The following is a 13140-nucleotide window of genomic DNA, read 5'->3' on the forward strand; positions in this document are numbered from 1 at the left end:
AATAATTCGATCTACTTTGTGGAAAGGATATTAGTCTATCTTGGAAACAATATTTGTGGAGGAATGTGTGGAAACGCATACGGTAAGCTAATTCACACGATAGCAGGGCTAGCATACAAAGAGGATGGTTTTGCAATAAATATTGTGAAGAAAGAGTACAGGTTAATTGTTTCCTGTGCTGCGAAGTGGAGATCTTGAAACCTAGTTCCATAACCAGCAATGACAATGGATGGAAAGGCTGCACTGATTACAGCAGCTCTGGGTTAGCTTTGCAAAGATTCAGAACTTTCAAAGGGCCAGAAATGGGTTGCATCAGATGAATCTACGTTCAGCCATCTACATTTGGATGGCTAGAGGCCAGTGGTAGTTTCATCTAGGTATGTGAAAACGTGCAGAGGAACAGCATGAGAGCACAATGTACAGCCCCACTCTGCTCTTTCTGTATATACCCTGCTTGAAAGGTGCAAGGCTATTGCATTTATTTTTTCTTGCCATATGCCTTGGGGCAAAAGGTGACACCATCTGTTTCTGTTTAGGTTCCGCATTCACTCTGAGGTTTTGGCTCCCTTCTGATCATGAGTCACATAGTAGGTGTCTGATATCTTTTCTCTGTGCTGTCACTTATGCAGGGACGGGAAGAGCCTTGCTTTCCATTGAAAAGTCAGTCAGTCAGCCACCGCTATGGACTGACAAGTCATAGTGCCTTTCAAGATGTACTTTATACTGGTTAAATATAAATAAGTATAACAACAGCAAATGATGCTGTTGGAAATATGTCCTCCCTTTCATGTTAATGCATTCAGTTAATTTAGCATCTGCTCTATAAATTTCACTTCCTCTTTCCACATCATCCTAACAAAACATCAGTATTTCCATATGATGATGAATAGTGCCATAGGGAACTTCGTAAGAAAGGAATTTTCTACATTATAGGATCACGTAAAACAAAGGGCACTTTATGCTGCAAAGGGCCAGCTAAAGAATAGATCTTAAGAATTGCACTCCCCTGGCCAGTGGATCTAAAAAGACAGCACTGTTCGAACTTGGAACCTTTTGTCTTTAGCACTGTAAAGTTTTCCTATTTTGCCTGTGGAAGGTATACATCCCTCTGTTCCTCTGAATTCATCTTAGAGTCAGTCTGATGAGTAGCCCAAAGAGAAGCCTTAGCTGATGCATCAGTTTGCTTTCCTCTCAGATAGATTAAAAGGGCTACAGAGGGGGGATGTGAGAATAGTGCTTCTGGAACAAAGCAGCAGAGAAAGGAAAACACTTCCACAGTAAAAATTAAAAGAGAAATGCCATTGTAACAGACAAATTAGAAATAATTAGGCAGACCAAAAGACCAAGAAGGCAAAGGTCTGTCTCTACAATAAAGTTATGACAATATAAACCAGACTGACCAGATGTGACGCAGAAAGAAGGCAGCGGCTCTAACACACATCAAGGTTAACCCATCAGCAAAACGCACTTGGCTAGTATTAGCTTTACTTTGCCTGAAACATTTTCCTTGCAAAGCACGCTCATTTTTCTGATCGTTTAAGTCCTTTTCTCTTCCTGTTGTTAAGCTGCCTCTTCAAAAAATGCTAGCATTTCCTTTCCACGGCAGTCTGGAAATATTTCATTGTACTACAGCAGGGTTCTCTAGGAACTAGGAGTATGTGTGCCTTCCTCTTTTTTCTTTTTTTTTTTCCTTCTCATTGAGGAAGGCCCTGAAGCCATGTTCTCATTAAATTTTTATGGCTTTTTAAAATAGGAAGCTATTGTCCTATATACCTCCTTAATTATGCACCAATCAAAAAGTTTAAAAGAACAGTTCTGCCAGTGACAACTAGGAAGCAAGTGAAAGGAAAGGAACCTAACTTACTAATTACTGTTTAAGTTTTTTCCCTGTAACACAGGAACATATGTAAGCACGAGGATGGCTTAGCACAGGAAAGGGACAAAATGCTCCTGAGGGAAAAAAGTTCTATCTAAGAATCTACTTTTTGTCAAATTTTTATTCTTATTTAGAGGACATATATGCTATCATTTACTGCCTCAAGTAGGCATCATGATACTCATAAAACAGATATTCAAAACAGACTTCTGAAAAACTCTTTAACTTCAAGTGTCCACTTTGAGGCACCTGGAGCTCAAGCATTAGAAGTGAGTGACTTTCGAAATAAAGCAGCTAAGTAATATTTAACTAGCTAAATTACGACACATGCTACATAATATTTAACTAGCTAAATTAGGATACATACTACATATGTGTTCAGTGACAGCTAGACAATAGAAAAACGAAGAGAAGAAATTTCTAAAATAATACCAACAATACAATCAGGAAAATTTCTATGTCTAATTCCAAATTAGGTTTGCATTGATTCACACATAAGATTTAGAAGCACCATTCCTGCTTCTCACAGGCTTTCCTAAAGAAGCTTGTACACAAATTGTAGAAACCTCCAGAAGACAACTTGTCTCTACCACCCTACCACCTTCCACCACAGGAGGAGTAAATGCTGCTAACAGTCTCACGGTGTCAGTTTTGTCATCACGAGCTGACAGTCTGGGAGAAGTCGACGAGCTAAGGTCTTAAGCCTGCCCGACAAAGATCAGGAAAAAAACCACCTCATCCAGTTTTAGAACTGATGAGGAACTAACGTCAACAGTTTAGGTTTAGGCTTCTTAACTTGAAGTTTAAATGAAGGTTTGTAATAAGGAAAATTTCCATTTGTTCTCCCACAAACTGTGAGGCCGCGCCACAACACGAATGATACTAGCTACATCCAAACCTACAGCTCTGAAGTTGGGCTGTCCAGAACTCAATGCTGAGATCTTTGAAACACCACTTGCTTTCTTCGCAGCTGTATTCACATTTTATGAATGCACCCTGGGGCATGAAGCAAAGATTCTCTGGGGATTAAATGCTTTTCTAAACCTGATGATATTAGAAATGAATTAACATAATTATTCAAAGTTATTTTTTCATTAAACCATTAGCATTTACACTCAAATTAATATCACTTTTTGTGCATTTTTACCTATTTAAACAATGACTGGAGGCACTGCGTGAAGGGTTATCACTGACTGCAGCACTGCTGAACACAGACACTTGTGGTGTGTTCCAGCATGAAAAAGAAGTGGTGAAAATGTGTCCTGCAGCCCTGGATATGTAATCAAGCATAGTGAGAAGAACCACCAATCTTTGGTTCAGCTGCTAATCCAAGCTCTGGCCCTCTCTGTCCTCAGTCATGCAACTCTTCCAGCAGTCACAGTGACAGATGTTTTGCATGGGTAATCCTTCATCCTTCTAATCCCAACTGAGGGTTAGAATTGATGGACACTGGGTACATATAAATAAAGAACTTGAAAATACGTAAGTTCAGGCCTGAATAAACAGTATTGAATAAACATATTAATAACAATATGGGCTTTAGAGGTAGATTAGCTGCTGACACAAATAACATTTATTCACACTACAGGGAGTGATTCTAAAGAAATAACATGGAAGTGCACAGACAAGCATTAAATCAAAAAGGCTTTACACAAAGCAGCAAAAAAAGGAAAAAAGATATGACAAGGAAAGTGATGATGTTTCCTCCTTTTTAACTGCATAACAAAAAACTAAACAGCTGTAGTAACTACAGGTGTGAAGTAGAGAATGGGGAGGATCAAATCAATGTTTCTTTTCAAATGTTCACAAGTAACTTTTTCTAGTCTGAGACCTGAATAGAGAAGGCAACTGGTTATACACAATCCCATAGCTCATAACTAAACTCAGGTACCATTTTCCTTTGTGGCATGGAATTACCACTTTAGAAATGTCACAACAGAAATGGAGTATCTACCTTCTATTTTCTCTGTGTCTCTATTTCTCTATCCATCATGTTTACATCTGAACATATGCTTAAAATGTTCCAAATTTGTCATCTATTGTTCAACTAAACATTGTTGACTCAAAGTCAAGGCCTCAGTTACAATTGGAAGCGTTGGCAGATCTGATTTTTCTCAAGTTTGGCCCTTGAAAGATAAATTATCCAAAGGGGTCCCAGCATCTAAAATCTATTCCAGTGACTTGTAATTCATACAGGGCACTGTAACATGATTTCATCTGAGATTTCTGTTCATAGACTGCAAAGCATAAAAAAAAAAAAAAAAAAAGAGTAATTTATGGGTGGACTGGAACAAAGAGTTGGGAAATGGTTGGTGCAGCAGGAGTATAACATATGTGATGGATACAGAGATGCCAACTGGGCGGAAGGGCCTGATGGAGCCATATGTTCTGAGAACTACTTAGTTTTTCTGCTTGAAATGAAAGAGACAGACAGATTATTTTGACCATAGGGATTAACCATTGTGCAGGTAAGTATTTAAAAACATCAAAACCCCAAAATTCACCTTGAGTTGCAAAACGTGTTCTGTTGCAACAGCACAATAAAAAACCAGCTGGGTATGCTCAGCTAGGAAAGGAGGGACAAGAGGGTAACAAGGGAAGTAATTATGAAGTTTGCTTTGGGCTGTTTGGTTTTTTTTTTGTGCTTTCTGTTCCTAATTCTGCTTTAACCAAGCATCTGCCATGTAATATAGTCTTCATATGCGACAGATACAGAATTCCATGCATTTAAAAGGACTAGTGTAGGGTTTCAGCGTCAGATCTCTGAGCAAAGCTTTTCACTATTTTCATCAAGGCACAGTCTGAGTCTTTAGGTGAAACCTGACTACTGACTCCATAAAGATTACATAGAAAGTTCTTAATTGCTTTACAGTCCTTCAACCTCACCTTATTTTCCATTGTTTTTCAAGGCAAAAAAAAGAGACAGAAAGAACATAGCAGTAAAATACCAAACACTCTATCTCTGGCACACCTTATGTTGTGACAAGTCAGGAAGGTGATTGGGAGCCAGTGAAATTTCCCAGATTTAACGGAATATTCCATGCATTCAGCACAAAGCAAGGACTTTTTCTTCAGTGGTCCTACGAGGTATAATGAAAGTGAGCTCTGGTTAATAAAGTGTTTGGATACTGTACAAGCAGAGTTGAGTAAACTTTCTTTCTCTGACAGATTTAGCCACAAGTCAATTTGAATCTTCTTACATCCCAAGAAATTGTTTTTATTGGCATATTTCAATTTTTCATCATGGAAGTGTATTCTCCCTGACATATAGGACGTAAAATCCGAGTTTCCTTAGATAATTCCAGTTCACTCAAGACTGACAACAACTTTCAAGATAAACCTGATCTATTTTAAAAAGGGTCAGGCACAGTGTCCTGCTGTCATTCCTTATTGGTGATGTGGTTGTTGTCAAGGAGTCACACACAACTTGGGAGACCAGACTTCCATTTTATCCTTTGTCTACAGGCATCCTCATTTAATTTGGCTATGGCACTTACAACTTCTGCATTTAAAAAATGTAGCTATAAAATGGGAGTAAAAGTCCTTTTCAATTTCTCAGGGATACTGTAGGAATATGTACAATAAAAATTTACCAGACTCTCAGCTGTCAGTGATGAAGACTACACATCTGAGATTGAAAAAGTTCTGCCATATTCTGATTTGAGGTCTAGCATATTCCTAAGAACATATACCTATAAGGAAAATAGGAGCATAAAATTTCCCCAGTTTTTGAGAGCTGAGGGCAAAATAATTCTCATCCCACAAACAAAAAACACCTTTCCTTTGCAACGGGGTGGCATAACCTGCCTTCTGGTTTGACATTCAGAACTAGGTCCAAGTGTAATCCTCATTACACACAGAATGAATTTTCCACAAACTGCCAAAACCTGTCAGAAAAGAAGAAACACTTTAGTGCACCCACCATAGCTGGAGGAAAAGATAGTGGACTGGTTCCAGAGGAAAAAAGTTAAAATCCAGTAGTAAAAACTCTGCTGAACTGCAGTTACTGGAGGGATTAGGAGAACTAGACTCTGCTGAAGTATGAACCAGTATCATGGTATTTTTCTTGTCAGAAACTATAACGCAAGGAGTGAAGACTCTGAATTCCAGCAATGTGACAAAAAAGGATGCAATTTCAGCTGTGTACAGCACTGTACACAACATCTCTACTAACTATCCATTTATGCCTCCAAGAACAATGGTAAAAAACACAATGAGATTTTCCAATAGTGGGTCTGTGAGGTAATCTAATGAGTTTTTTTACGTACAGCAGTGATCTGCTGCTATTTGTAATCAAGTTCAAATTGGCATAGGAGGGAACAGAGCAGCTCTCTGCAGCAATGCCGTGTGGAGGGGGAACTGCTTTTGCAGCAGTGGAGATTTCTGTAATATTTGCATTCCAAATAGGCCACATAACTTACTACTAAATTACTCCTCCTATGTTTTCCAGGTCCTAATAGAATTAGTAAAAAAACATCTAATGAAGAAGAAACTGAATGCTTTTATGGAAGGTCTCAGAGTTCAGATCGGAGAATGGCAAAACTCCTTTGATCTGTGGTATGAACCCTCCCTGTTCTCATCATCACTGCTCTCCTGTCAACTGAATACATGGTGAAAAGCAAATTGTGGTCCCTAACTAGCTGTGATACTGCTTTCCTTAAGATGCTAGCTTTTGTACAGTTTTTCACTAGCCCTGTACAAAGGTTATGGGCACAGCAGCAACAGCAGCAAAATATAGCCTACTCTAAACCCAGTGTGCCTGATTAGTTTCCAGAGACCTTTGAACACAGAGTTTCCATGGTGTTTTGATTTTTCCCTCTGCAATTTTATTACTAACCTTCCTTTATCATCCAACAAGCTTATGACAATCTAAACTTTAAAAACAAGCAGAAGTACAAAACCTCTAAATGAGCCTAGCATTTCACATGGCTAGATCGTCAGGCACAACCCTTATGTAAGCACCTAAAAGTAAACCTTGTAATCTAATTTTTCCCCCTTATTTGTTAAGCAGTAACACTAATGATTTGATTGTGAAACACTTATGCATATGAATGAGCATTTATATAAAGCCTGATTTTAATTAAAAAACAAACCTAATCTTACTAACTTCAGAGCTAGAAATAGGGAAAAACTCAGCGGCAAGTGGGGCAGTAACAGTGCAGTTGGTACCAGCTACTGAACGGTGTTACAGCTGTTATAATTTTATGAATTCTTTAAGAAACCACAAAGAAACATACATTATCTGTCAGAGGAAAGATAAACAAGATTGAGGTAAAAGTGGGAGTTCAGAGGTTACTGAGAAAAAGTGTTTCAAAGAAATTGGTTTCAGGGAAAGAAATGTTTCAGGAGAAAAGGGCAGGCAGCCTATAGCATGCATAGGGGAAGGGCAAGACTGGAACAATACAGGTACTGGGAGGACTTGAGACAGAGCTTGAAAATGCTCTGAAAAAATGTCCAAAAGCAACAAGAGGACGTTCTTCTGTAAACATGAAGACACTAATGTGGTTTCTCCTCTGCTGAAATAAGCCAGCAGGACACAAGTTGGATCTTCATCTCATTGACAACTGGCAGCTTCTTTAGGGGAAAGAAATACGGCCTCATACATATCTATGTATTTCAAAAATTGGGTTTTAAATCGGGTTCCAGTTTGTACAGATTATTGCAATATTCTTGATCCCAGTAACCTGCACTTTCTACTTTCCTTATTAAGGTCTAGTAGAAACAGTTTATTACTTGGTTTCTAATGAACAAATTCAGATACCTGAATATTTTTTCATAGTTTTTTTAAATTAACAAAGCATGAACAGAAGTCAAACAACTCTATATTGTTTGACATTTTAGATCTCGATACTTAATGAGGCCAAATTAATAGTACACATACCATTTCAAGCATTTAACTTTCTATGTCTTTAGAGAGAATTAAGAGTTCTATTAAATTTCTAATTAAGTCATTCCGGCTAGCAGTCAATGGTAGTAAAGCAAAGTCTAGTCTCTTGATAAAGATCCAAGCATTTGCTCACTATTATCTATGCCTTTAGCCCTCTGACTGCCCCATGCTGCAGTTGTTAGCTTTCCCATCTTTTCTTCAGAAAAAGTGACCATCAGTGCAAACATCTACAAAACCACCTGTTTATCCAATATACTTACTCAGGTATAGTTGTGCTACTGCAAAAGATGAAAGCAGCACAAACACGACTTTTATTTATTTCACTGTAACCCAACTCCCTGTTTAAAAAACCTCTTAATTTCCCCACAGAGCAGGCTTGTGGCAATATCCTTCTCACAGGCCAAAAATATCATTGGGCTCAAGACTGTTAACTACTGCTGTATTGCCTTCCAATTTGCTTCTGCGTATCACGAGAGATGTGTTCCTCAACCGGTCTCACATTACTTTTACACCCTGATTCATGTTCCAAGTCCAGCAAGTTACTTAAGTGACTGCCTAGCAGTAAGTACACAAGCACTCCCATTGGTGAGTGAAACAGCAATGTAATTTCTTTATTTATTTACATTTTCCTCTAAGTCCATCACAGTGTTGGTCGATCAGCTCTGATCAATGCTAAGGTGTCAGTTTAGATGTAAACCCTTTAAAAAGCTACACTTTGGGGCTTAACAATAATCGGGAGGCCTCCAACCAACATATTTATTGAGCTTGAAAGCATCAGCCTCAGACCAAATCTGTTTGACCCTTCATTCACATCACTGCAGCAGAACCTTAAGCAGCCTTGTGCACTAGAATACTCTTAAATATCACAGCTCCAGAAATGCACTCCTTGGTAATTCGATCATAATCTTCAGCTTTCAAGGTTTTCCTGCTTCCTTGTGTGCTGCAAGTTAGTCTGCTATGTAAACTACAGGGACTCTAGGGACCACCCTTTCTCCCCAGAGAAAACCCCCAAACCAGAAATCCCATAAAAAGTCTTTTCATACAGTCCTTCAAGGCACACCTGCAAAACTTTATTCCCTTTAATGTTTAATTAATCACTTATCAGGTCATGAGCCTGGAGAACATTACAAGAAGAATTTTCCAGCTGCAGGTTTTTAGCTGCTCTTTGTGCTTTCAGTGCAAGTCTTTACTGACACCACTTTGCCCTAGAGTAGAACACATCTGATTCTACTTAGGTGAAAATCTGTCATGTCATAAGCAGTGTCATAGCCTTTCTGAATATTGATTTTTGGAAAACTAGTTTTATAAGTTCACTTCTCTATTTCTTTTAAGATGGAATCACAGATATTCATTTGGTACAATAAGGTCTCACTGATATGAAAACATAGAAAAGAGATTGCAGGTGATTATTGAAAACCTCTGCTAGATATCTCCTTTGCATTATACCAGTACCTGCATTAAAGAGGATTTGGCCACAGAGTGATGCAGAAATTCTACTCTAAGTAAGCACTAAGTGTAACCTATCTTCAAAAGCATGCAGAGCAAATTAGTCATCTAAAAGCTCACATTTTGGCATGGGGAGAGGTAAAGTGTTACACTGATTTCCCAAGTGTCTAAAAAGTAGATCAAGTAACACTAAAATGAAATTGTCAAACTGGAAAATGATTTTCACTGAGATAATCTTTATACTTAGGAAATAAATATTGCAGATGATTTCTACTGCAGTTCAATTCTGATGTGCAATACCCCTTTACCAATTCTTCCTTGTTGTCACATACTCATTTCTCCCCCTTTTTTAAAGATGCTTGCAATCAGCCCATAAAGTGATATTCATTAGGGCCTGGTGAGGATTTGAGATGGCAAGATTTATGGTGAGTGAACCAATGAACAGATACAGAACATTTTGCTCCTGACTCTATCATCTTGAGCCTTCCCTGCACACTGCAGCCTATCTTAAATCAAATTTCCACTGATGTTCATCACAAGTTGTAGGAAGAGCCCACTCTGAAATCCACCTTGCTTCTCTGCTCCTATATGCTTCATGTTCATTTGCTAAGCGGTACAAGAAGTACAAAATACTAGAGAGTACTGTAAAACAAGCCTGACCTTTGTATACTTAACTCCATTAGGAAAACCTTCTGGAATGTTCTCCATTTGGACAAATGCAGTACTGGGACATAATCTGCACCGTCAAACATCAGGTACCTAGTCGACTCCCAAACACAGAAAGCACATTGTATCACGGCGAGAGAGATCTGGGCTGTATGGGAAAACTTGCAGCCCAGTGAGCTACATGAGCTCCCTGTAGTCTACAGAGGAGCACAGCGACACATGATCTGCCCTTTATGCTCTGGGTTTTAATGGTTATCTCCAAGATGTAAACATTTTCTTCACTCTATTGTACCACTTAGGACGCTGAAAAAGTAAGAATATATTTTTCTTCGTATCTCACGATACAATGATATAGCATCAATGCAATGTCCTGGAATTTGACCAGTTGCAAACATGAACGTCCCACTTGTGGTGTTCCACTTCTCCATGTCCTTCCTGGTACCCGCAATGTGGGAGACGCATTTGGTTCCTGAGCACATGAAAATAGCATTACAATTTTCGAATGAACAACTGTAGCATCTTATCATTAAGAGAATACAGGGGGGCTGACATTCCTAAAATTATAACATACTGGGCATCACAATCTGAAAGAGAACATTATTTTAACATCAAAGCAAGAATACACTAAAGAGGAAGCTCTCCCATTAAATATACAGTGTTTCTCTGCACTTCACTTCTCACAGGATCTCACATGATAATTAGTGATGTTTCAGGCTACTGAAGCATTTCCTAGTCTCCCATTCTGCCACAAGAGGGAATGACAATCTGAATCACACGGTTAGAGAGAAGACAGAGAAAAAAACCTCTTCGTTTCAACCTTCTTCCTTCCACTCCAGAACACATGCACATGCTGATTTAGAGACTGTACTGCTTTGTTCTATCTAGTTACATGTTGATCCAACAAGAAAATACTTCATAGCATCATATTCTATCTGTAGGGAAATTTTCAATGGGACTGCTCAGTGAACAAAGAAATTTATAATCTGACCTGTTGTTTGTATCCTCTTTGAATTCTTGGCAAGCAACTTCAGAGAAAGGTTGGTGGGCGTTTTTTTGGTTTTGTTATTGTTTTTTGTTTTTGTTAATTGCACTGTGTGAAATACTTTCCTACTGCTTAAAAGATCACCTTACTGCTAACTTTTAAATGCTAGCAGAGAACAGCTACAGTGGCCCCAATTCTCAACTTGGTGCCCACTTTGCCAAGGCCAAGCATGTCTGAGTGCTTTTTCAACTCTGTTCCACTTCTCTGCAGAGCAGGCTGTAGTCACATCACCCCTCCATCTCACTGAATATGGCTTGATTCTCAGGGAAAAAAACAGGCTTTAGACTTCTGTAACCTAGAAAAAATCAGGACTGTTGTTGCAACATGTAGCAAAGAAAGGAGATGGGGCAGCATTTTCAGTATCGGACACATATTTTTATACTTTGCTATGATTTTACACGTGTGGTGCTCTTGAGTCAACACAAAAATAAGAGCTGCAGGGAGCCAAGGACCCTCAGTCCCCAAAAATCAGCAGATGAAAAAATAGTTTCCTTTCCTCCCCCCCGCCAAGTCCTGTGTCAGAAAAACCTAACAGGAGAAGTTGATGACACAGGATGGGGGTGAAGCAGCGTGATGCTGAGAAATTGGATGGTTTACTATGGAATGTGGTACACCAGCCAAGCTCTATGGCACCAGTTCAGAAAAACAAATATAAACATTCCTAACTCCATCCCTCCTCAGGAAACAACTTAATAAGGTACTTCTCTTTAAAAAAAAAAATACCATGCACTGGATGTATGTTTCCTGAATTGGGGACAGTGTCTGGAGATAAGATCCATGTGGAATAATGGGTCTCTCACCAGGTCTATAGAACAAAAAGTTCTTTTGGAAAGTGAAAGAAAAAAAAAAAATTAGTTAACATTCTTATATTCCTGGCAAAGGAACATAAGAACTGTGATACAAAGACACCAAAATAAGTAGCTTGTACAAATGCTTTTCAAAAACAGCCTTCAAAAAATTGTCAAGCACAAACACTCTGGTGTGAGCCTGCACTTTGATCTGTGCTAGCATGCATGTACTGGACAAGGTGGCCCCAAGCCTTTCTCCCTTTATTACACCCTCACTCTGAGACCCATTTCAATCAGAAGGCAGAAAGGCGATGTATATCTTAATGTCTGAAAGCAGCCCCTGAAATATCCTGCAAAATCTATACCAAGAGTGAGGCTGTGATATTGCACTGAGCCATTTTTGAGTGAAGCACCAGGGCGATGTGCCCATCAAACGGAGCTGCTTGGAAGAACACCACCAAACCAGTTTTGAGCCTCTTCAGATCTTTGCAGTTTATGCATAGGTAAATTCACTTCATGTGGTACAGCCTGCAGCTCCATCAAGCTGTATTTTACTGTGACCACATCTGTGAAGGACATGATGGCTCCTAACCCTTTTCATAAAATTTCTATTAATCGCAGATTTAGCAACAGAATTCCAAAAAGCTACAAAACAGCCAACGCGATATCATCTGTGGACCCACTTCGTATTTTCAAAGGGTGCTAGGATTTTTGATGTTCCTTGAGATATCAACCTGATTTCTACCTGGCCTGGATATAGGCATAACTAGTTACAAACTTTCACAGAAAACTAAACTGATGAGGAGTAAAGAGGCATCCAGGGAGAGGTTCCCCTGCACCAAGTACTCGAGAGAAATGGTGAGAAAGGCAAGGAGAAAGGACTGAGGCACATGGTACCCCACAAACAGCAGGTTTTTAGGTAGAGGCTGTATGAGATCTCCTGAGCTGGTTAGGTCTCTGGCCGCACTGGCCACTTCTGAAGAGGTCCAGTACCAACAGGTCCACTGAGGTGGGCTCAGCAGGCTGTTCTCTCTCTTTGCCTTATTTTATTCCTGCTTTCGCAGAGACAGTCACTCTCCTTTATCCAACAAGTCTGCTATCACTTCCCGTACAAGCAGAAGCACAGAGAATTCATCATGAGAAATGGCACTAATAATGCTTAGATCAGTTATCAGCTAACTCCTACCAAAAATAAGGATGTGAAACGGCAGAGAATGAAACAACGCTCAGATGAACAGGTTTTTAAAGGGTCTAAGGACCTAACTCCCACCAAAAGAAAAAGAGAATAAAGAATCCAGGCACTTTTGAAAGACCTCTGACCCTCATTTTCAGCTGCGTAAAGGAAAACATCTAGTAGCAGCTCCGTGCACATAAATGCACCATAACTCAGTGTGCTTTGATAACTGAGGATTTTGGAAAAGGCTGATCCTGCTCC

This window comes from Buteo buteo, chromosome 11 (genome assembly GCF_964188355.1).
Source record: "Buteo buteo chromosome 11, bButBut1.hap1.1, whole genome shotgun sequence".
NCBI lineage: Eukaryota > Metazoa > Chordata > Aves > Accipitriformes > Accipitridae > Buteo > Buteo buteo.